This window comes from Eptatretus burgeri, chromosome 5 (genome assembly GCF_056783735.1).
Source record: "Eptatretus burgeri isolate ZD-2024b chromosome 5, Ebu_testis_v1, whole genome shotgun sequence".
NCBI classification, from domain to species: Eukaryota; Metazoa; Chordata; class Myxini; order Myxiniformes; family Myxinidae; genus Eptatretus; species Eptatretus burgeri.
The window spans coordinates 106105995-106132827 of NC_140965.1; the positions used below are offsets into that span (position 1 = coordinate 106105995).

Sequence of the window (26833 nt, forward strand, 5' to 3'; positions counted from 1 at the left end):
GCACTCCAGCCTTGACAGGGAGAGGAGATGAAAGGATTCCATTGAGTGCCACATATTGACTTTGAGAGTACAGTGAGTCAGTAAGCCATGTGTGGAGTTGGCCTTGTGGGATGCCATCGGCAGACAGTTTGGAGAGCAAGGCAGGATGTCAGACGATATCAAATGCACGAGATATGTCCAAGAGAGACAGCTCTGATATCAAGTCTGACATTGAAGGCCTCCATCCAGTGTTGGGTGAGTAGAAGCAGCATGTCCAAGGTGTACTGACCTGGTCTGAAACCAAATTGGTGATCTGCAATGAGATTGTTGGAGAAAAGGAAGGATTTCATATCACCAGCAATGACGGATTTCATGACTTTGCTGATGAATGGAAGTAAGCTGATAGGTCTAGAGTTAAGAGCTAGAAAGCTGATATTTGGGGACAAAAGTGAAGACCGGCCTTGGCAAAAACGGTATTTTTTATTTTTCAATTAATAAATGAATTGATCAATTGCTTTATTATTATCACTTTATTAATTCCTTATTTATTTTATTTCTCATCTGGGGAATATCTCGGGCACCTTTTGAGCTTGGAAACTGATATTTTGAACATGACGGTGAACAAGTGATTTGGCTATAAAGGGTATTTTTAGATCTTCGTGGAGCATCTCTAAGTCTTACTCACGTTGTTGTTCTTCATCTTCTTCTTGTGGACTTTTTTGTTTCACAGCCTACAGTTTTCATCGAAACTTCCTGAAACTTGGCATATATATGTAAGTATACCCTGCGAAGACAGTAACGACCTCCGATTTTGAAAATTCCTCCGAGAAAAAAAGTGATGACGTCAAAATATCTCCGCTAATGGAATCGCCGAAAAAATTATCTCCGAAACTAGGCAAGCTTTTTGAATTCTGTTTGGGGTATCGAACAGGGCATTAGCAGAGATGAGTTACCGCACATTTGATACATCACGATGATGTCATATCAATTTTTATGACGTCATTCCTATTTTTTGTCATTTTTTGTTTCACAACCCACAGTTTTCATCAGATCTTCGTGAAACTTGCCAGGTATATGCAGAAAGCCCACGTGCAGGCAGTAACCATCTCCGATTTTGGAAATTCTTCCTAGAAAAAAGTTGACATCATAATATCACCCCGAATGGAAATCGCCTATACCATTATCTCCGAAACTAGGCAAGCTGTTTGAATTTTGTTTGTGGGAATCGAACAGGGCATTAGCAGAGATGAGTTACCGCACATTTGATACATCACGATGATGTCATATCAATTTTTATGACGTCATTCCTATTTTTTGTCATTTTTTGTTTCACAACCCACAGTTTTCATCAGATCTTCGTGAAACTTGCCAGGTATATGCAGAAAGCCCACGTGCAGGCAGTAACCATCTCCGATTTTGGAAATTCTTCCTAGAAAAAAGTTGACATCATAATATCACCCCGAATGGAAATCGCCTATACCATTATCTCCGAAACTAGGCAAGCTGTTTGAATTTTGTTTGCGGGAATCGAACAGGGCATTATCAGAGATGAATTACCGCACATTTGATACATCACGATGATGTCATATCAATTTTTATGACGTCATTCCTATTTTTTGTCATATTTTTGTTTCACAACCCACAGTTTTCATCGGATCTTCGTGAAACTTGCCATGTATATGCAGAAAGCCCACATGCAGGCAGTAACCATCTCCGATTTTGAAAATTCTTCCTAGAAAAAGGTTGACGTCATAATATCGCCCCGAATGGAAATCGCCAATACCATTATCTCCGAAACTAGGCAAACTGTTTGAATTTTGTTTGCGGGAATCAAGCCGGGCATTAGCACAGATAATTTATCGCAAACCTGATACATCACAATGACGTCATATTCATTTTTATGACGTCATCATTAAGAGGACGAGGATCTTAGCTAATTTGAGCTTGTTGAGCTATTGATGAATCAATTAATCGATTAGTTTTTTTTATTTTTTGATGAATTACTTGATTTTGAAAAAGTTACAGATTCAAACAAAACAGTGGTAGTTTTGATATGCTGTAGTTTGAGGAAATTGATTGATAAATCAATTATTTCACGATTATTATTTATTTTGATTATGCAATGAATCAATCAATTATTGTCCTCCGCTCCACCCCAAGTCCGTCTCCAAAGCAGCAAGGCGAGTAAGTATAATTTGTGCATATTTACCTCAGTAGTACACCGCTCCCTCCCAATTCTGTGTCCACGTGCTGCACGGCAGCATTGCGGGCACCTTTGGTAATGTCGTGCGCTGGAGGATTTGTTGTTTTTTTATTTGGCACGGGGTGGTGTACTTTAAATGTACCTCTACTTTTTGAAGTACTTACTGTGCATTGAAGGTTTTACCACGTTCAAGAATAAATTCGCATGAAATAAACTGATGAGGTCTGAAAACACTATCGCCATAAGGTTTCGAGATGATAGCTGAACCTTGAATATTTTTTGGTGAGGATGAAGAATGTCTCTGCACCATGCTGGCTCACTTGACACAACCTGGTCACATCACATATCCCAATCTTCTTAAATAAATCAAAACCATCCCTCTGGTAACATCCCGGGAGCTCTGATGCAATGGCCACGTGAGTAGCATTTTCATCAAATGAGACGTCCTTTGGTCCCCACCTTGCACGACACCTTGTTGAATTTCAATTGGGAGTGAATGATTGTTTCCACAATTCCAACACTGACATCCAATTATTCTGTGATTTCACATATAGTTATCTGGTCATTCTCCAAAATTTGCTCTTCAAACATGTAATATTTTTCTTGACTGGCATCCTTTTTAAAAAATTTCCTTCTTTACAAGATTGAAGATAATGGAAGAGTGAGGTGACAGAATGTAGGAACTGTCATAGTGAGGAAGAAAGGCAACAATTATTGGACACAATAAGCATGCACATGAACAAACAAGAAAAGAGGAGAGAAGAAGGGAGGGGACACAGCAAGCTTTAAGGAAGAGGGTTGTGCTCGGCAGGATCAATGGGAGTAAATAATGTTTGTGGGTCAGGATGAGTGACATGTATACCAAAATATCTCAATTAAAACTATATACTGTATGTACACTTGATTAGGTTCGAGCTAATTGGTTATTCCCTCCAATTATGGGTGAGAGACGTGAGTGGGTCTTTGTTTTCATTTTGTATGTTCACTGCTATTGGCATTACACATGGTACATGCTTTGGAGCCTCGATGGTGTGCGCTTCTGTCGACGCTGTTGTTGATGACTCACCAAGAAGTGATGAAACGAATCTGGTGGCTGAGGGTGTGTGTCGCATTGGGGTTCTCATGTATGTACTTTTATGAATGTCTGCAGCTGTCGAGGAACTCTGGGAAGGGTTTGAAATGGCAAAGGGCTTCTTACCTTGTGTAGCTTTTCTTAGATGCTTTATGCAGCTTTCTTTGGCTGGAGGAATATGGGGGTTCCATCCATCCATTAGGACCATACTCTGTGCAGAGCGTTGGTGCCGCCGAAGCAGTCTCCTTGGCTATTGGGAACAATCCTGGACGGGTCGCCACTCCGACACAGTATACCAGCATGCTGGCACTCATTTTGCCGACCTCGGAAGGATGACAGGCAGAGTCAACCCCACCTGATGTTAATTCAACAGCTGAACGGGATTTGAACTCAGGACCCTAGGATCCCAAGCCCACTACCCTAACCATTAAGCCAACACCAGGCATATGGGGGTTAACTTTTTGAAATCCTCGGCACATGAAAGTTGCTTGTTGCCTGAATGCCACTTTGGGTGATTTCATTTTTATTTTGTCTTCTTTGACTTCAGTATTAATAATAATAATAAGAAGAAGAAGAAGAAGAAGAAGAAGAATATCATTCCTTTTGTTCTATAAAGACATAGAGGGCTGCCGAGGCAGTTCAATTGTCAAGGAGTACAGTCCTGGACGGGTTGCCACTCTGATGCAGGTTACCCAAAATTGTTATTACTCCAGTACACTGTTACTCATTTTACCAACTTCAAAAGGATGACAGGCTGATTCAACCCACCTGGTGTTAGTTAAACGGTTAACAGGGCCTCAAACTCATGGGCCAAAGGTCCCAAGCCACCCACCTTAACCATCAACACCAGGCTGTCTTAAGTGTTAAACCCTGCAAAGTTTTAATATCACCTGGATATATTTATGTGCAGTGCCTCCAGAAAGTCTACACCCCCATTGAAAGTGTTCACCTTTTCTTGTCTTATAGCCTGGAATTAAATTGCTTTAAATCAGACTTTTTCCACTTTGTTTACACATCGTAACCCACAACTTCCAAGTGAAAAACAAATGATACAAATTTCAGAAAATTCATTAAAAATACAAAACTAGAATATCTTGTGTATAAGTGTCCACACGCTTTATAATAGCAATTGTAAATTATCTCAGGTGTAACGAATCACCTTCAAAATCACACACCAATTGGCCTCCACCTGTGTTAAATTCCAGTGATTCTGATAAGTTAAGAATAAAATCAGCTGTTCCTGTTGGTTTCCTCTGCTGAGCAGTACATTTCACAGCAAAGACTAAACCATGAGCACCAATAAACTTTCAAAAGACCTATGGGATAAAGTTGTGGTAAGGCACAGATCAGAGGATGGGTAGAAAATATTTAATTGGCCAGAATATCCCTTGAAGCACAGTCAAGACAATCATTAAAAGTGGAAGGTGTGTGGTACCACCAAGATCCTGCCGAGATCAGGCCATCCCACCAAACTGCATGACCAAGCAAGGCGGAGACTGATCAGAGAGACCTCCAAGATGCCATTGGCAACTTTGAAAGAGCGACATACTTTTATGGCAAAGACTGATCACTGTGTGCATGTGACAACAATATCCCAAGAACTCCACAAGTCTGGTCTGTATGGTGGGGCGACAAGAAGGAAGCCATTACGCAAAAACGCCGACCTTGAATCCCATTTGAGGAATGCAAAAAATCACTCTGGAGATTCTGAAGCCATTTGGGAAAATTTTTGTGGTCTGACGAAATCAAGATGGAACTTTTTGGCCGAAATGCAAATCGTTACATTTGGCGCAAACCCAACACAGCACATCACCTAAAGAACACTATCCCTGCTGTGAAGCATGGTGGTGGCAGCATCATGTTATGGAGATGTTTCTCATCAGCATGGACTGGGGCATCTGTCAGGATAGAAGGGAAAATGGATGGAGCAAAATACAGAAATCTCCAAGAGGAAAATCTGCTGCCCTCAGCAAAAAAGATGAAATTGAGAAGGAAGTTCACCTTTCAGCATGATAACAACACGAAACACACACCCAAAGCTACACGGGAGTGGCTAAGGAACAAAAAGATAAATGTCCTTGAGTGGCCCAGTCAGAGCCCCGAACTCAATCCAATCGAAAATCTGTGGCAGGACCTGAAGATTACTGTCCATCAACACTCCCCACGCAACTTGACTGAGCATGAACAGATTTGTACAGAATAATTGGCAAATATTGCCCAATCAACGTGTGCAAAATTGGTTGAGACCTATCCCAACAGACTCACAGCTGTAAATGCCGTCAAAGGTTCTTTCATCAAGTATGAACTCAGGGGGTGGACACTTACCCAATCAACATATTCTAGTTTGGATTTTCAATTAATTCCATGAAATTTGTAGAATTAGTTTTTCACTTGGTAGTTGTGGGTTACGATGTGTAAATAAAGGTGTAAAAGTATAATTTAATGCAATTTAATCCCAGGTTATTTGGCAACAAAAGGTGAAAATTTGGAAAGAGGGTATAGACTTTCAATAGGCACTGCACATTGTGTTATGTATCACCTTATTCCAAACATAATTTATGCATTGCCCTTGTTGGTTAAAACTTCACTTTGTAACTATGCAAGTGAGTAATTTTACTGTTGTTATCAGGACCGCATTCTGCAGATTTGCATCTTCAAAATTGAAAACTCCATCTGCAGTTGTTGCAGTAAATTTTATACAATGGGATAAAATTCCGAGCAAGCATGCTGAAAATGTATTCCTAAAAGAATATATCTTCTACAACCAAAACAAAACTACTTTCATCAACGTCGTACCTTAAACAAAAGTGTGTGATTCAAATATGACAGTTTTCCAATAAAGTTTCCATCCAATAAAACATGAGATATATGAAGTTTTCATCCGGTTAGATCTACTTTGGTTAGTTGCCTTCCAAAACAATGGAAGTGGTCTGTCGTCAAAATGGCAAGGTATAATTCCTTGATTTATGGATCAGTTCCAGTCTGGAATAGTAGGCCCAAAATAAGCAGCCTTTTCATTCGGCAAGTCAAATAATCAGATGAGCCCAGAGCCTATTGGAAGCTGATTTAAAGGAGGACAAGCTTTTTATAAATGTTGCAGGCAGCTATTTGTAGCTCAGCTTTATTTTGCCAAACTAGAAGCATCAAGTAGTAACTACATCTGGCTTTTGAAAGATAAAATAGTGCATAAGGTGTTGTTGAAATGTTGTTATTAGGGAAAGAAAAACTAGTTTTTATTCTGTGTGCTTGTGAATGCGTCTGTCGAGGGAATTAATACTTGTTTTCCCATTCCCAAGCAATCATGCTTGCCACTTGTCATGCACATGTTATTTAGGCCAAAAGGCATTAGCAGAACCACTATCGACAGGCACAGGCGTACTGACGCGCATCTGATTAGCATTAAATTGGCCCACGGCGTATTTATAGGCCGAAATGGCAGATTAAACGTCCCTGGGTTTTAGTGCTTCTACTACGGAAGCTTGCCTGCAAGGGCAATCAAGAATCCGCCGTAAATGTGCGTGCCGATAATGGCACCCGCCATGCTTCATCAGGCTCTGAGAAAGGCCTCTCACTCACTGTAGAGCCAAGGCCGGCAAAGGCCTCATTAGCGGGTGCCATCGATCCAGTCTGAGTAAGGTGCACAATGATGGCCTGTCCAATGTTTGCCATGATCTCTACTTTCCTCCACCCCCTTCTCATCTCCTTCCCACCCTCCCTCTTTCTCTACCACATTTGTATTTCAGACAATCTTAAACACCAGTGAAAGCTTCCACTTTGTCTTCACAAGCATAGTTCAGCATGTTATGAGCCAAGCACCACAGACAGCAGGCAGACTGTTCTTTTGTGTACATATTTTGATGATGGATGGTGTCTCTCGGGAGTACTTGTATGTGGAAACTTTCATCATGCATCGAAATAATCATGAGTAAGCAGACACAGTTTGCTGCAAACCACAGACTTTCCCTTCTATTTCTTTAAATTCCTCAGTTATTATTTCATTAATGCCTGAATGACAGTAAAACCTTGCCACTTGTTCAAAGGTCATCTTGTTGTCCACTGCCAGTCCCTTTGTGATTTATTGGGTAGTCGATCCAGTCGAAATTTTTTTTTTGATTCATTTTTTTTAATTTGTTCTACCCTTATTATCAGTATTTCCGTCAATATGTTTGTCTGTCCGTCTGTCTGTCCCTCTGTTCAGTCCAGTGCTCCGTTAATACAATGGCAATTTCGATGAAACTTGTTTGGTAGGTTCATACCATGACCTAGTTGTGTGCAAATGAGAACCGTTGCTATGGACACCACCGTTGCCTAGCAACGGGACTTTGAAATTTTTGAAAAATCAGAAAAAATTAATTTTTTCAAAAATCGGGCACGAGCGACTGTGGGCAGTACATTCAGCAATATTGTCAAAAATTTCCAGCCGGATCCTATGAAAACTGTCAGAGAAGATAGACTTTGAATGAACCCTGGTCGAAAACAATAAAAAAATGAAGTTCGTTATATCTCAGAGACGATGAGTAAGATATACATGAAACTGGTATGGCAGGTTCATGGTATGTCCTAGTTATGTGTGAGAAAGAACCGTTGCTATGGACCCCTCCGTTGTCTAGCAACGGCCGCAAAACCTCTAAATGTGGGGGTATTTTAACGAAAAAACAATCTGCAGCATTAACCCTTGAAGCGAGAATCATGGATTTTCTTGTGCTTAATCCTCAGGTCATTCCCCATCGAATGGGCCCATCGCGACTAGCCATGTCTGCCTACCGGCTTGTTTATTTATTTAACAGTTTATTTTATTGTGATTTTATTGTGATTTAATGCATAACATAATATATTTTCGTTTTCATTCAGAATGCATTTAAGAGAACTCCATTCCTTGTATTTAACATGCAACTCCGTTTCACGTGGCTCTTAAACCGGTTAATGACTGAACTTTATTTTATGTTTTTCTTCATGCGATGCTTTACACATACACTGAGCCTCTTGACTGAGTGAACCACAAAGTAAGGATTGTGAGTGCAGTCAATTCTGGCCCTGAAAAGACATGGATTATTACAAGAGATGTCAATGGGGGCATCGTCAACTGAAAGACGATCGTGAAAAACCAAGGCCTGGCCATTGTTAATGATATCTTTTTTTTCTTCCACAAGTTGAAGCTATTGCTGGCTTTACTTGAAATCTAATTTCCCCTTTATACTCCAAAACCGAATATGGACTGCCTCCATCTTCAATGGCTTTGTGGGTTCACTGGCATCTCTATGTGTGAAATCTGCTGGTTCAATGGCCTAATGGGACCACTCAGAAATTGATTCAAAACAAATGACTCAAATGAAGAATCGTCTTGGTATTTCCTTCATTGTTCCTCCATATGAACCATTACTTGTTGGACTTACAATATATAGCGCTTGTTGCACGAAAAGAGTACTCAGTTTATCATGTATCGATCTAAGTTTATTTCGTTTTCTCATTGAGAACTTGTCTTTTAAGTTGTTCAAATGTAATGTTTTCCATTGAAATTTGTCCATCATCTATTCCTTGTCCTTGTAGGTCGGTGTAAGTTTGCGAATGTCTCTTAATGTCCTCCTCCTGCGAGTGATATGTCTCCAAGCTCCTCCATGAGCCTTACATCATTGTTTTCAAGAAAACAAATTAATAACATTGCATTTGCTGGTTGAAGAGGCCTTATAATTATAATGATAATAATAATAATTCCATTCCTTTTGCCCTGCAAAGGCACATAGTGGTGCCGAGGTAGTTTCATTGGCAAGAAGTATAGTCCTGGATGGGTCACCACTCCGACACAGATTTCCCCAAATGGTTATTACCCCAGTACGCTGGTACTAGTTTCACCAACCTTGAAAGGATGACAAGGGGAGTCAACCCCACCTGGTGTTAATTCAACAGTCGCCAGAGGCTAAAATTCAGAACCCGAAAGCCCCCAGCCAGCCACCTTAACACCAGGCATTGAAGAGGCCTTATCTTAGCATCATTCATTTCGAAACCTCGATGACCATGTAGATATGCATATTGGTCATGATGCGTTTGTTAATGCTCGAAACAACATACACAGTATGTTATTTACTTTCCCGTTTCTTATAAAACATCATTCAGTAGCTTTCAGTCGCATGCAACGGTGCCAAATCCTTTTTTTGTTACCCTTGCACATTCTCAACTCTTCACATGTGATTTGGTTGCATGCAGATAGTTCATATTACATTGAGCGGGCCTTTAAGTGAAAGCTGTTTATCCACCGTTTTATATGTATCTATTTATGAACTGCTCAAGGCTGATTTATAAGCATTAAACAAACATGCTGCTGGTTTTAAAAATTATAATGTAGGATTCTGGGGACATACATACATTCATTGCCAGCTTCGTCTGTGTGCCTTCCTGTGGGCAAAAACATTTTTTGACGTTGTGCTATAAATTTTCACTGCATAACGTTATATTTCAACCATCAGTGCTCTTCTTTCTCATTGATTATGGTTAATCACCATCATCATCATCATTGTCATTGTACCATAGTCTTAAAGGAGCATTGGTGCTGCCCAAACAGTCTCTTGGCACTGTTTGGTTTCCCAGTGCCCTCCCAGCATTCAGTCAAACAAGAATTTGTAATTTTTTCAGAGTGCTGGCAATAACTCACTGACTCTAGATGAAAGATACCGAGGGATCTATAGCATCTGCCAACTAAGGCTGGCAGATGGGATTCCCACTTTGACGCCCATCCGAGGGACGGCACACACATTGACGCCTTGCCCAGCCTGTGAAACACCAGGATGACAGTTTATAGCTGAGTCGGGATTCAAACCCAGGCAGGTCGAAGGAAAGTGCACATACCTCGAAGCAACCCTCCCAGGAAGGTTAATACTGCACCTAATTTTATTTCAATAATTCACAAAACAATATTAGAATCATCTTTAAAGCATTGAGGTGTATTTGAACAGTTGGCACTCTTATTATGGATTTATTTTCTAGTTAACATAATAAAAAATTTCTCTGTACATGTCCTAAAATTGCGAGCAGGAACACTGATCTTCCTCAGTTGATGATGACGAATTGTTATTATTATTATTACTCGTGCGGGCCCATAGGGGCGTGCCAGTATGTGCAGCTTCGTGCCTCCCGTATCAGTTCCCCAGCATCAATTGTGACGTCATATCAAACGAAGAAGAATTGTGACGCCCCTCTCTCCCCCCCTCTCTCTCCCCCTCTCTCCCATCCTCCTCTCTCCCCCCTCCTCTGTCTCCCCTCCTCTCTCCCTCCCCTCTCTTGCTCCCCCTCTCACCTCCTCTCTCACCCTTCTCTATCCCCCTCCTCTCTCCCTTCTCTTGCCCCCCTCTCACACCCTTCTCTCTCCCCACCTCCTCTCTCCCCCTCCTCTCTTGCCCCCTCCTTTCACCCCCCTCTCTCGCCCTTCTCTCTCACCCCTCCTCTCGCCCTTCACTCTCCCCCTCCTCTCTCCCTCCCCTCTCTTGCCACCCCCTTTCACCCCCTCTCCCCCTCTCATCCCCTCCTCTCTCCTCCCTCCTGTCTCTCACCCCCTCTCTCCCTCTCTCCCCCTCTCTCCCTCCTCTCTCCTCCTCCTCTCTCCTGCCACCCCCTCTCATCCCCCTCTCTCCCCCTCTCACCCTTCCTCTCTCCCCCTCCTCTGTCCCCTCCTCTCTCTCTCTCTCTCCCCCCTCTCTCCCCCTCTCTCACCCCTGTCTCCCCCTCCTCTCTCCCCCTCCTCTGTCCCTCCTCCTCTCTCCCTCCCCTCTCTTGCTCCCCCTCTCACCCCCTCTCTCACCCTTCTCTCTCACCCTTCTCTCTCTTCCCCCTCCTCTCTCCCCCCTCCTCTCTTCCCCTCCTCTCTCCCCCTCCTCTCTCCCCTCCTCTCTCGTCCCTCTCTCTGTAAATGTATTCACAAATGTCTACCAAACACAACGATTAATTCCAACCTTTGGAAAAAACAGCTTTCAAACCCTTGGGAAACAGCTGTTTCCCTTGGGAAAATTCAATCTTTGGGATTAATTAATAATTTGAATAATAATCAAACCTTGGGATTGAATAATTAAATAAATTATTAATTAAATAATAATCAAACCTTGGGATTAATTAATTAATTCAAACCTTGGGATAAAACAGCTTTCAAACCTTGGGAAACAGCTGAAATGGATGAGGAAGAACGATATCAAACTTTGAAAAGGCACATACTCAGGTCCCCAGTGTCGATTGTGACATCATACCAAACGAAGAAGAATTGTGACGTCAAGCCTTCAAAAAAATTTTAATTAATGAATTAAACATTAATTGTGACGTCATTCGTGATGTCATAGCACCGTGTCCTGTCATTGGTTGACAGATAAATGGCCGTAACTTGGGAACCGCTTGTCCGATTGATATGAAACCTCGAAAAGGCACATTCGCGGGTTAACGGCAATATTCCTGGCAAGTTTTAATCAGATCGGACAGGCGGTCGTCGAGAAACGGCGGTCGCATACAGACAGACATGCAGACAGACAAACAGACAGACAGACAGACACACACACACACACACACACACACACACACACACACACACACACACACACACACACACACACACAGATTGCTGGAATTTCAGAGAGATTATTTTTATTTTTAATTAACCCTGATGTCTGTTTTTACCAATTTAAAATCATGGATCCTTACTGACTGTGGTCCAGATCAACTAACTTTTGCGAGGAGGATAAATCATTCGAGAGTGCATTATCCGTTTGAATGACTCTTAAGCTGCTCTTCCTGTCAACTATTCCTCGTTTGTTTGCGATGTTCACCATATTTTACAATAATTAGGAAGGTATGCCGATACTCCATTGAAGCAATAACGGGGGTCAAGTTGAGGGTGAAATATTCCTCACGATGGCGTCTTTTTGTGAATTCCTCGCATCACGGGATGCCCTTTCTTTCTTTTTGGTTTCCAACGACAAAACAAAAAAATGCTTTGACTTTGAAAATGATCAATTGCTGGATGACCTTATTACCTCCACCCACCGAAGGTCGACGGAGGTTCTGTTTACATCTCCGTCTGTGTGTTTGGCTGGTTGTGTGCAGGATATCTCAAAACGTTGTGGACTGATTCGGGTGAAACTTGGTGGGCAGGTTTGGTGTGTGACGAGGAAGGATTAAATAGATTTTGGTGAAGGTCCAAATCCGGATCCGGAAACGAGAATTTTTAAAGTGATTCTCCCCAATTGAGTGACGGCTAAAACAGATATTTACCATGATATCTCAAAAATGTATGGACAGATTCCAACGACACTTGGTTGAAGAGTTGGTTAGGTGACTAGAACAAGCTTATTAAATTTTAGTTCAGGTCTGAATCCAGACCCAGTCTATCAGTAGGATATAAAACATAAACTAAACAGCCTGTGCTCTCCCACGTACTCTTCTAGTTCCCTCCACCACCGAAGGTGAAGGAGGTTATGTTTTCACCCCTTTCTGTCTGTTTGTCTGTCTGCTTGTCTTTTTGTGTACAGGATATCTCAAGAAGTTGGGGACGGATCCGGATGAAATTTTGTGGACAGGTTTGGTGTGTGATAAGGACGAACTGATTAGATTTTTGTGAAGATCCGGATTCGGATCCGACTACTATAATTTTTTAAGTGATTCTTCACCATTGAGAGATCGGGCCAAAAACGATATATAGCACGATATTTCAAAACGTTGTGCACGGATTCGGATGAAACTTGGTGGACATGTTGGGCGTGTGTCATGGAGGAATTGATTCAGTTTTGGTGAAGATTCGGATCCGGATCCGGATCTGATGATTTTTTAAGTCATTCTTCACCATTGAGATTATGTGACTAAAAGTGATATATAGCACAATATCTCAAAAGTTGTGCACGGATTCGGATGAAACTTGGTGGACAGGTTGGGTGTAAATCAAGGAAGAATCGATTCCATTTTAGTAAAGATCTAAATCCGGATCTGGATACGAGAATTATTTATTTTTTTAAGTGATTCTTCACCATTGCGAGATCAAGCCAAAAACTATATAGTACTGTATAGCACTATATGTTAAAAATGTGTTGGGCCTGATATGTTCTCGTGGATCAAGCATTATGTGGTGGAGGTATGCGTTCTACCAAGTGGTCTTCTCGTTCTTCATGTTTTGTTTTCGAATGGTTATAGATTATGAAGTTTTTTTTTTTTTAACATCCCCACTATGTCATTAAACCAAATAAACCCAACACAACACTTGGAATTAAGGCCCCTTGTGGATCGTGTAGCTACTGTTTATTATCACATCAATTTGAAGCAGAAACAAAATAATCCATTCACTGACAACTTCAGCTGTACTTGTGTGTTGGCAGGTGGAATCTTCAAATATGCCAATGACATTATTTTCAACAAAGCAAAATATAACAATTTCCTTTCTTCGAATGAAACAGAAACTTGCTTTCCATTTGAGGTGTGTTTTTCTTGTTATTTTTCCATGTCATTTCACTTCAGACATGATACCCTTGACCCATTTTGAACTCGATAGCGCAAGTGGGAGAATGCTCTGGAATAATGGTGACAGGAACTGTCACCCAGTAACATGGCACACATTCTGTGACCCATACACTAAATCATGTTGTCTCCAACAATGAATGCCTGAAAGTGGGAAAGATCCCTTATTAACTCATAACTTTGTTGTCTGCTCTTTGACATTAAACGGCATCAACAACTTTCATTCGTTGTTGTTGTTTTTTCCTGCCAAGTTATATAACTGTTTTCCGTCTTAATACCAATAGATATCTAGCACTCACTTGTGAAAGGCAAACATCCATAAATTTTACAAACACGATGAAAACACACCATGTTCGTGTATAGGTTTTTTTTTCCAATTTATATGGGTGTATAATGATTATAATAAAAAATAAATATATATTTTTATTTTTTTTAAAGAAGAAGAAGGCCCTTCCAACCAAAAGTAAAAACTAGATGTTGTTGTTCGTCTTTCAGCTGCTCCCGTTAGGGGTCGCCACAGCGGATCATCCGTTATGATCCGCATACTGATTTGGCATCGGTTTTACGCCGGATGCCCTTCCTGACGCAACCCTGGTCGCCTCTTACGACACAGGGATAAGGATTGGGTTTCGCCATGATTCCAGGCTGTCCTACACCCTCTCATAGCGCGGGCCAGTGCAGAGCTCCCGTCCTTGAGCGATCCTCCAACCCAAGCCTCCGAGTAGCAGGATTACAGGCGCACGCCACTACGCCCGGCTAAAAGTAAAAACTAGATCGACTCCGCTAATTTGAGCAAAAACAGTGAGAGCATTCCCGGTCTCAGGCGACGTTTCTCCGGCTTCGCAGCCGGCTTCATCAGGCACAGTCGACCCCGAGCCTCGGCACGTGTCCGGTTTTTATTTCGATATGACCGCTCATTTCCGGTCATGTGCAGGTGCTCGAGGTCAAATGGAGGAGTTCTTTTTTATTTGATTTTGCAAAAGTAAAAACAAACGTCTAATCACATCATTGAAGGGGTGCTCTGCTCTTTTTTTTGTTTGTTTTTACTTACACGTGATCTGGTGTTGTATGTTTGTGGGTGAGCACGTGTGCGCACTTACGCTTGTTTTTGTGTTTCCAGGGCATGAACACAGCTGGTTTCGTATCTGGGTTGGGCATGATGTGGTGTTGGTTGTGTGAGTGTTGGGGTTCTCGTTGAGTGTTGTGCACATGTGGATGTGGTGATTGGGATTTAGTGTTGTTTGTTGCTCACCTTATGCAGCCGTATGCACCATCCAGTTTTCACCATTTGCATCAGAGGTGTGTACTGTGTATTCTGTGGGTATGTCCACCGTCTCCTCAGTTAGACCACCCTCCTGGCTCTTCACGTGCCATGCTTCAAAAATAAACCTGTGTCATTTGTTCGATGTAGTATCGAGGACACGGGTCTCATCAGTCAAATTTATGGCCACATTGCAGGCAATTACTTGCTATGGCTGACTGCCTCACCTTTCCAAGCCAAATTGCTCTATCACGTTCATCTCGCCATTGTTTTAAATTTCTTCCAGTTTCACCAATGTTGAAATGGTCACAATCTTTGCATGATGAATGGTAAACGACTTGAAATGAGGACGAGAGAAGAACCTTCAGAGTGTAGGCTTTATTCCATTTGATTGAAGCCGCTTCTTCTTGCACACCAGGAAATACAGACGCAGCATGGAGTACATAAGCAGTAAGGTACACATGCGCAACTAATCACCGCAAAATAAATCAGTATTATATATCAATCAGTATTCTCACCATTCAATGAGCACCAAGTGAATCGCCGACATAAAACGACAATGCCCTAGGGACAATCCCCGCGGCCGAGCCGAGCCTCAGCTTTATCTCTTCTGTGCTCGAGCCGGGCAACATGTGATCACACGTCACGACCTTCAATTCACCACATTCTCCCCGTCTTTAAAATGTAACTAGAGGCCCAGCTAACGCACCTTGATTACTTCAGCGCTACAGGAGTATACATTTCAAGCAATGCGAACTATCTAAACTACAGAAGCATACATGCCAAGCAGTGAGGATTATTTTGAGTTGTAGGAGCATGGTAATGAGCATCGATATATTATGTAATGAGCATATAGGAGCATGAGCATCGAGGATGCCGATAATCCCCTTTACAGATTGAGTCGGCGAGGGGGTATTATTCGCCGGCCTCTCCGGGAGTAGATGGCGGTTTCACTTGAGGGAGGCTTCCGATCCTCTTGGTGAGCCTCGACTCGTGCCGGAGATGACTCCCCGATCGCTCCCGGGTGGAACGCGGTAGCTCCGTCGTCACCCTTCTCGGGTGGAGTCCCTGGGGGGGGGGGAACACCTGGGGAGGGGATGTCAGAGGGAGGTGTGCCAGATGGTGGTGTACCTGCGGGAGGAGTGCCTGAGGGAGACAAATGACGAACCGACACAGTGGTCTCCCTGCCATCCGGGAGCCTGACATGAGCGTATTCTGGATTAGTATCGATGAGTTCGACCTCTTCCACCATGGGTTCATACTTGCTTTGTCGTACCGGGCGTTTCATAAACACTGTTCCGGGATGGGTTAGCCAGTTGGGCACTGATTGGCCGTCAACATAACGTCGTTGGTGAGTAAACATTCGTTCGTGAGGAGTTGCATTGGTGGACGTGCAGAGCAAAGAGCGTATGGAATTCAGAGCGTCGGGAAGGGTAACCTCCCACCGCTCGGGGCCCAGTCCTCTTGATTTCAACGCCAGAGTTACGGCTTTCCAAATGACCCCGTTATACCATTCCACCTGACCATTACCCTGTGGGTTGTAACCCGTCGTTCGACTAGTTGCGATGCCGTTCTCTAATAGGAATTGTTTTAGCCCGGCCGACATGAAACACGGCCCTCTGTCTGAATGTATGTACGAAGGTTTCCCAAACATAGCGAAGAGGTCAGACAGGCATTTCACGACAGTGCCCGAGGTCATATCCGAGCACGGAAATGCGAAAGGGAACCTTGAATACTCATCAACAACAGTGAATATGTATCGGTTGTCTGTCTCGGTCGGCAGGGGCCCTTTGAAGTCAATGTTTAGTCTCTCGAAGGGAGAAGTGGCCTTGATCAGTCTGCCAGAAGCCGCACCATAGAATCTGGGTTTTAGTTCAGCACAAACAGGGCATGATGCATTCATTTGTTTAATATCTTCAATAGAATAGGGCAGGTTCTGTCTGCGTACGAAATGTGCCATTCTGGTTACCCCCGGGTGGCACAGAGACACATGGAGGTCTTGCAAAGCCCGACTGATTACCGCCGAGCAGTAGACCCGCGAGAAGGTGTCTGCAGCAGGGTTTTCCCTCCCGGGCCGGTAAACAATGTCGTAACTATAGCAGGCTAGGTCTATCCGCCATCTCATAATTTTTTCATTCTTAATTTTCCCGTTATTTTTCCCATCAAACATGAATGCCACGGATCGTTGGTCCGTAACGAGCGTGAAGTGGTTTCCCAGTAAATAATGTCTCCATTTACGCAGCGCTTCGACGATGGCATACGCCTCCTTCTCTATTGCCGAGTGTCTCTGCTCGCTTCCAGAGAGAGTTCTCGAGAAGAACGCGACGGGTCGCCCAGACTGATTAAGCGTAGCAGCTATCGCGTGATCTGAAGCATCGGTCTCCACCACAAAGGGCACCGAGCTATCGATCGATAATACCACGGAATTACTGATATCGTCTTTGAGGTTGTGGAAAGCTGTTACAACAGCGGCATCTGGTGGAAAGTTTTTGCAATGCACTAGGGGATGTATTTTCTCGGAGTATTGCGAAATCCATCTCGCATAGTAAGCGAACATGCCGATCACCCGGCGCATTGTCCGCAGGTCCTGAGGTGGGGGTAGCTCACGAAGTGGGCGCAATCGCTCAGGATCAGGCTTAATCGTGCCATCGGCTATCGTGTAGCCGAGAAGGTCAATTGACCTTGCCGAGAATACGCATTTCTCGTAGTTGAGAGTCAGATTATATTTTCTAGCAATGCTCAAGAATCTGTCCAGATTCATATCATGTTCCCCCTGATCCCTACCGCACACTGTGACATTGTCCACGTAAACAAAAGTGTCTTTGAGGTTTTCATCTGAGATGATGTCGTCCATAACCCGTTGGAAGCAAGCTACTCCATTCGTGACACCGAATGGAATTCTCCTGAATTGGAAGAGGCGCCTACCTGCCTGGAATGCGGTGTAAGGTTTGTCTTCCTCTCGGATGGGAATTTGGTGATAGGCGCTTCGCAAGTCAATGGTGCTGAATATCTTATAATTGGCCACGCGTTCGACCATCTCGTCTATGCGCGGCAGGGGGTAGGCGTCGAGTTGGGTGAAACGATTGACCGTTTGGGAATAATCGACAACCATTCGTTTCTTATGGTTCTGACTGCTGGTCACCAACACCTGTGCGCGCCATGGCGATTCGCTCGGTTCTATAATTCCTTCTTCCAGTAATCGCTTGGTTTCTGAAGTGATGAAATTCATGTCAGCAGTGGTATATCGCCGTGATTTGATCGCTATCGGTTTGCAGACCGGCGACAGGTTAGCGAACAGCTGGGGGGACGTTACCTCTGCGGTAGTCAAGGCATTTAAAATTAGACGAGGTTTGCTTCCTCCAAAGGGTATTTCGATGCTCGTGTGCTGCTTGAGGACATTATGACCCAGAATTACGTCTGCGCACAAATCACGAAGCACCAGTACCCTTACATCCCGATGCGTGTACCCTTTTACGTCCAATTCAACATTGCAGTACCCTCGTACGCGGGACTGTAGTGATGTGGCGGCCATGCATACCGTATTGTCTGTCGGGTGGATTTTCCATTTCCTGCCCTTCACGAGCGAGCTGTTGACGAAACTTTCAGAGCTACCGGTATCAATCAGTGCCTCAGCCATATGCCCGTTAATTCGTACATTGATGATAGCCTTGGATAGATTCCCCGGGGAGGCTGCAGTTAGTTTATTTTGCGAGTAGAGAGCCGCAGAAGTGGGTTTATTTCTCCTTAGAGTAGATTTACATTCCCTGGCATAATGCCCTTTCTTGTCACAATTCATGCATGTGGCATCTCTGGCGGGGCATTTTTGGCGGAGGTGTCTTTTGTACCCACAAAAGAAGCATTTACCAACCGGAGCAGTTGCTGAGGAGTTTGACGTGGCCTGTGTATCCGGCTCCTCGGGTGTTTCTCCATCCCCTGTGTCTGGCTGTGTCTGTGCCAGTGGGGTTCCTTGAGTTCCCACCGTAGCAGCGTTCATTAGCAGCATCGGTGTCCCAAATGACTCAGATTGCTGCTGTGCCGTATCCATCGCTCGAGCCTGATCGACTACCTTTTCAAGAGTGGGTTGCGCTTTCTCTAGTAAGCGTTGCCGTATGTGGGCTGATCTAAGTCCTTGGATGAATGCCTCCCGGGTCGCTTCCTTTCGGTGTTCCTCGGCGCTTACGGCCCGGAAGCTGCAGTCTTTTCCCAGCTGATTTAGAGCTTGCAGGAACTGATCGATTGTCTCCCTGGCTGCTTGCTTGCGTGTGTTGAGAAGATGTCGTATGTATACCTCGTTCTTGCGCTTCACGTAGAGCGCCTGCAGCACGTCGATCGCTGCTTCGTAAATGTCGCACTCCGAGAAGAGCCTGTATACGCCGGGCGAGACATGATTCACGAGGGCGGCCAATTTGTCAGCTCCCTCTTCGATGGTGGTCAGATAGTGTGAGAAGGAACGGAACCAATGCGACCATTTCATTTCTGAGTCAGTCGCGTTTGGGTCTGCGTCGAACCTCTCTGGTTTGTAGATCTTGTCCATCGTTGGTTGAGAGAGCCGAGAAAACCAAATGGAATAAATTGAAATGAGGACGAGAGAAGAACCTTCAGAGTGTAGGCTTTATTCCATTTGATTGAAGCCGCTTCTTTGGGCACACCAGGAAATACAGACGCAGCATGGAGTACATAAGCAGTAAGGTACACACGCGCAACTAATCACCACAAAATAAATCAGTATTATATATCAATCAGTATTCTCACCATTCAATGAGCACCAAGTGAGCCGCCAACATAAAACGACAATGCCCCAGGGACAATCCCCGCGGCCGAGCCGAGCCTCAGCTTTATCTCTTCTGTGCTCGAGCCGGGCAACATGTGATCACACGTCACGACCTTCAATTCACCACACGACTCCATATTTCTCACCAGTTAGTATTGGGTCCTTTAGTTTTGAGATGACATTATGGATGGTGTGTAGAGGCTTGTGGGCTTCGCCAATCCGTGAGCCACGTATTATCCTGCCAATCCTTTCAGAAAAGCCTGGGTAGTACGGCAGTACACAGTGCCCAAGTGTGTCTGGTTCCTTCCGTTCTGTCCGTTTTGGTTCTTCCAAGGTGAGGAGTATTCCCTTGTTGTACCCATTTTTGAGCAGGACTCCTCCAACTAAACTGATTTGTTTAATTGTCTCAGCTTTGGAAGATGACATCGTCCATGCCCGAGCTGCTAACATCCGTGCTCCACTGCATTTGTGGGAGATTGGGTTGCAGGAGATAAAACCCAGTGGATTTGGTCATCATTGGTTCGATATTTATCGGTATGCCATCCTGATGAGGGCAAATAAACCCGAAATCTGAATCGGTGGCTCCGTTTGATGTTTAACTGATGTCGACCATATAATCCTTGTCTGTTTGACAGTCACTGGGCCGAGGCCTCTGTGTTCGAGTTGATGCTTTGATGTAGGACTGTGTCCAATGGGGATCGGCGGAGTGCTCTTCACACTGCAGATGTTTCTATTTTTCCTGCCGATCGCATCACGTTCCTTCGGGTTAAATGGTTTACATGAGCCGGAACAATCATCTGGGTGGCATATGGATGGTTGTTCTTTGCGGATTATGCAGTTTTACCGTGTGAGACATAATCCGCAGTGATGCTCACTATAACAGTCAGGAAGGTGCGTCTGATGTGTGTGTGTGTGTGTGTGTGTGTGTGTGTGTGTTTATACTGTATATGTATATATATATATATATATATATATATATATATATTTATATATATATATATATATATACACTGTTGTGGGCCAGGGTCCGCTGGCAAGAATGACCACTGGTTGGGGAAGGTTACGTCCTCTCCCACAAGACTTCCCGGAATTGTAGGCCATCACTCTCGGATAATTCCGTGAGCCGGCGCGTCGCTGAACCGACCATGGAATGCCAATATCTCGACCGCGTGGTGAAGGGTCTTTTTGTATGGAACCAATTTACCTAAGTAACCATGCGGTCTCGGCTACTGGGGATTCACGCCCTCGGCATGTCTTTCTCGAACTGGGTCACTCTACCAACTATGGTAGAGTTCTAACTACCGACTACTAACTCCGGTTCGGGTGCAGTCGAGCGGAGCTGTCAAAGCCATGCCGGCGAGGATGAGCAGATTAACGGGAACAAAAGCCCGGCTAAATTCAGATCCGCACCATGCTGGACCAATGAAAGAAAGGACGGAAACGAACTGGGAACATTTCTCAAAATGGTTTATTTACAATAAGAAAGACACAGAGCAAGACTTATCGTGGAATATACAAGAAAGAATTCACAATGATCAGAAATAAACACGGAAGCAGTTCTACTTAAGAGACGGCGCCACACACGCAGACATACACACAAACGAAAATAAAACCCAGGTGTTTTATTAGGACCCCCGCAGCCATGGAGAGAGACGAACTGGGGTCGCAGTTCGGTGGGTTACCTGCACGTTGGAGGGATGGGGGTGCTCTGTGGTGTGGCACCTGCCAATGGCTGTGCAGCCCGGCCCAGAGTCACACGTGTGGGGCTCGTGTCCCCGGAAGAACTTGAGAGGAGTAGTCAGAGTCCCAGGGCGGGGGTCAGGGTTGCGGATAGGACCCAGCAAAACTTCCACGAATGCCCCAGACTCCAGCAATGAATGCTCCCGAATGCCCCACACAGAGCTGAACTCCTTCTGAAGTGAACTGAAATGAACTGAACTCCGACTCCAGCTCAGAACACATGACGCACACCAACCAACTCACTCCTCCAAAGAACTCCCCTCAAGACTGAGGATGGTGTCGTCTTATTATGGACCTCCACGAACGGGGCGGAGGCTCGGTGGAACAGACGTCACCAGAGTGGAACAGAGCTCGGTGGAACAGAGCAAGAGTTACAACATTGAAAAGGAACGTTTGTGGAAGCGGCAAGGAATGGCTGCAAGATCTTGCCTCGGCAAGTCAGGGTGCGAGTAGACACAGGATGTGTAGTGTATCGTGATGGGGGATAGGATGTCTGTTGGATGTAAAGATTTAATAACCTACCTAAAAAAACATCGCAACGCACACCTTTGATTCTCCCACGAGACAAAAGGAAGGGACCTGTCTTCACATGTACTTAACGCAATATCTGACTTTTTGGACATCTGTATGTTTCAATGCATATGGTTTCCAGATCCGTAACAATATATATATATATATATATATATATATATATATATATATATATATATATATATATATATATATATATATATATATATATATATATATATATACACATATATATATATATATATATATATATATATATATATATATATATATACATATACATACATACAATTATACATATACAATTATACATATACAATTATACATATACAATTATACATATACAATTATACATATACAATTATACATATACATATACACACACGAGCGTGTTATGCTTGCACATTGTAAGCAATAGCGAACCATGCTTCCCCATTATGGTTGCTCACCTACATGGTTTATTTCTCCATTTATTTGTATTTTCATTTATGGATGTTTCACAATGGTTCTGTGATTTTTTTCCTGGCGGATCGGTTTCGATGTCCATTGGCACTTAAAGTCATCCGGAAGTCACCGGGAAGACCCTGTCAGCTTTCTATGTCACCTGGAAGGTACTGAACTTTAATATCACTCAGTCGGTGAATCATTGGTTAGAATGATAATGATGATTCTTTTCGGTCTTCATAAATTCCTTTCTAGAATCGTTCCAGTTCATCTTTTTTAGGAGGGCATAATACATTCTGCTTCCAGTTCCTTAGTTCACAGTGGAATCTCTTCGGGTTGTTTTCGAACATCTGCTTCTTTCATGCTTTTTCCTGATCCTTCGACAATGTAAAGTATAAAATGCATGTTCATGACTATACGAGTGATTGCTTTTGAATAAGTGAACTATTTAGCATTGCATACTCTGTAAATTTACAATAATCTGGCTGTGTGCTTTGAGCTGACAGTTTTGAGCCCATTTGTTAAAACTTGTTGGGGCATGTTAAAGATCATATTGCATATTTTTAAAAAAGAGAAGGTCTTTGAGTTTTGGAACACTTACTAAATTTCTGCACTGATCTAATGGAAGGGACAGGGCACTGTAGCAGGCACTTGTGTCCATCTGCAGAAATGGTGCAGACCAGCAGTCAGGTGTTGTCGATTCAAGTGCCTGCTTTATAGTCCGATATTCACAGTTTCTTCTTTTAAACCATAAAATTTCCCGTTGTTAAGGTTGACACAGTGGAGAACCGGATCATATTTTGGAAACAAATGGAGAAGTTTCGTGAGATTATAAAATCCATGAGCAGTTTCGAGTGATAATATGTGATGGTGGAGGACAGCAACTTTGAAGGGCAGAAAAGACATGGGGTGACAGTTACATAAGTACGAGAAAAGAGGGAAAGCCATGGAGGTGAGGAAAGTGTGGATCTGGGTGGTTCACAGGGAGCATTACTGGATAAACATGTGTATTTCAGTCGAGCTAACTAATGATGGAGGTGCATTAACAGATGAAAGGCAATTGTAAACGTGCCAATTGGTAGGTCATGAGCCAGAATATGGTATAGAGAAGGGGTAGGTCTTGTGCTGCAGATTCTTGCAAGGATATGCCAGAGTCATGAAGGCATTTAATTGCACAACTTCTTGTAATCTATAAAAGGAAATAGAAAAACATAGCAATGGATATTTAGCCAATTCTAAACAGCTTGGCCACCTGAATATCATGTGCAACCCCCTCTCACTTCCCATTCCTGTGATTTGATGGCACCACTTTGTCTCTCAATAATTCCATGACTCGATGCTGTAATGCCTGTGATTGTGGCAAAAGACAGTCATTAAAATAATATTGGCTCATCAGAAACACAATGGACCGATATGACTGTTAGTTTCTTACTTTTCCATTGGTGCTTGATCAATATAACCTGTAGAAATGCCTTATATGAATTGCCACCTGCATCAATGTCTTGTGTAGAAAATAACCTAATTCTCTTACTCTCAACACTCATTCAATCAGTAATTAAACATCTTTTCTCAAGGGCTCACAAAACGTATCTCATTCACCACTATACTTACAGTGGAAATAAATGATAAAATAAAGGTCACATCAATACAGCTTCGGAGGAGCATGCAACACCCGTTGCATCAGGGCAGGTAGCCAGGGCAGCAATCATTCTTTGAGAACATTCGTTTCATTAGCTCACATATTGATCTCCAGTCACATGAGAAGCACTTTATTACTATTGTCGTGTGAAGAAGGTCAAATCGTTTTTTCCTTCACAGTCAAGTTTTGCTGAAGCAAATAGAACACTGCTAACATGTTTGTGTCACACTAATGTAGTGATGCGTGGGAATGTTGCAAGTGGATGTCATGAAACAAAATTATTATAAATTGCACTGAAGGAGTGATCTTGCAGTCATTCCGACGAAGCGACCGGTACGCTTCTTGCTACATAATTTTTTTTCTGAAAGATGCTGTCTCCACCTTTGCTCTTGTACAATGTGCATGTGCAGAATAATTTCAACTTTCCTGTATCTGCTAATTAGCAAAGCTGCAAAAATGTTCAATTTCACTCTTTTTGTGAGAGACTGTGAAACATTTATACCAATATTAAACTGGAGAGTTCGCCAACAATCTAAGATAAAATGACGATTATTTATTTGTTTGTTTATTTATTTATTTACTTTTCAATCTTAACTGCATGTTGTGTAATCCAAGATGGTGTTAATTGCATTCATTTCATATTCGTTGCGTGTATCTCTGCCATTTTGGACAACTTTGTGCAGAATATTTTGGAATTAGATATTCAGTATTTTACATTCTTAACTTGAATGGCACCCGGGAAAGCGCATACCTCTGCCAGGCTGAACAGTTTACGTTGTGTATCCCACTGATAGGATACATCTGGATTTTAAGCAAAATCCATTTGGCTTGTTGTTATCACCTTCCCAACTTCACCAAAATTGAATAAATTCGTATTTGTGACATACCAAACCTGTCTACCAAGTTTCATACAAATCAGTCCGTAACTTTTTGAAATATCCTGTTCACAGCCGAACAGACAGGGGTGAAAAGATAACCTCCGCCCACCTATGGTAGCAGAGTTAATAATTATTTACTGGTCCCAATTAATCCCAGCTTCTTGTGGGCAAAGTTATTGGTCAAAATCTTTCATGAACCGGCTGGCTGACCATACATGCCGTTTGGCTGAAGGTGACATGAAATTGATAGCTCACATACTTTTTGCGATAGACACTGTGCGAACTTTAACATCCACCAACTAATGCCAGCAGACAAGACACCCGGCTTAACACCTAAGGGATGACACACTTTATGATGCAGCGCCCCTTCCTGCAAAACACCACGTCAGTAGTTCGTATTCGTGTTCGTGTTCAAAATGAAACTCAGACTAGACAACTAAATGTAATTGACACCATGTAAGGCAAATAATATATTTTGATACACTTCACTGCACTTCTTTACCGGTCCGTGAATTGTAGGAAGGATAAAGTGCATGTTAAGAAAAATATAAACTTTTGGATGAATCGTGTTGTACCAGCCAGAATGGAAGGATAGATAATTTGGGATGTGTACTACCCACTAAATTGTGAAGTCTGGGTTTCATTTCTCAGCAAGTTGGATTTAACTAGAAATCTTTTCCATTTCAGCATCAGTCATGGCTGTCAAAGCATGCTGTCTTTTGTGTATGTAAAACAAGCTATTTGTTCACACTGAGATTCTCTATCATGGAATCTTTTGAAAAGGGTAGGTGATTGTATTCCTGTACCCAAGTAGAATTCCCTATTTGGTGGAACTTGAATAATAATTTGTCCTCCTTGATTTTATCGGAGAGCTGAGTAGGCATGATGACATGACTTCATTGCAGGCATGATGGGCCAAGTAACCTTTGTCCTGTAGCTGAATTAGTTTGTGGTACCTTGTGAATTGTCATTACCATCTTGCATGAAGCCTCTTTGATATTTTCCTTATCTAAATGATCAAAGTGTAAAAAACATTTTATTACAATTCACCACAACATTAAATCATTATTTCAACCAAAATAAAGCATTTGCACATTTTCAATCACAATTAAATATCTCTCCACACTCCCCCTACCCTCTCCCTCTCTGCTATAGGGTAGGGAGGTTTATTCATACCTGTTGTAGGGTTTGTTTATACAATTGGTGTCCCTAGTTTTTAATGATATCTCAAAGTTTGTAAGACCCCAAGAAGTTCGAAACCACCATTTCGAGTTTTTTTCTTCCTTTTTTATTTTTCTTTCTGCCAATATCCGAGCAGTATCTCAGATCCAGCTGGGACTTCTGGAATTAAATTTTACATAAATGATGGGAATATAAAGTTTGCTGGGTTGAAGTTAAAAGAAAACATTGACCTTGACCTAATTTTTAGGGTCATGACCTAATTATAGGCAAAACATCATTTTTCACCATAACTCGACTAAGGTTTGTCTGATTATAACGAAATTACTTTTTCTAGATGGCCTAGAGGAAGGTGCATTTAAGCTTCATTTACATCATACCCCTCCAGGTTAAAGGTCAAGGTGAAATGGTGATAAAAACAGCGATTTTTGAAGAAAAAAAAAAGAGGTTTTTGGCCGTTTGAAAAAAAAAAAAAACGAGGTTTTTGTCATCGCTCAATTTTGACAATGAAGAATCTCAAAGACCACTTGGCTTTCCAAGGTGATATTCCATCGTAATAGTGCACCTGGCATTTAATTAATGTCGTTGACCTCCCTTTTTCAGATTGTGACCTAATTAACAAAAAACACCTTTTCGATCAGAACTTGAATAATTTTCCTC

General features: G+C 42.8%; 1 protein-coding gene and 1 pseudogene across 2 annotated transcripts in view; one reads left to right on the plus strand and one right to left on the minus strand.

Annotated features, from left to right (window-relative positions):
- LOC147027111 (uncharacterized) overlaps window positions 1–26833 on the plus strand; it is a 258621-nt gene that overhangs the window by 158136 nt on the left and 73652 nt on the right. The gene's annotated exons all lie outside the window — the stretch shown is intronic.
- LOC147027112 (signal recognition particle RNA) lies at window positions 14347–14487 on the minus strand (annotated as a pseudogene).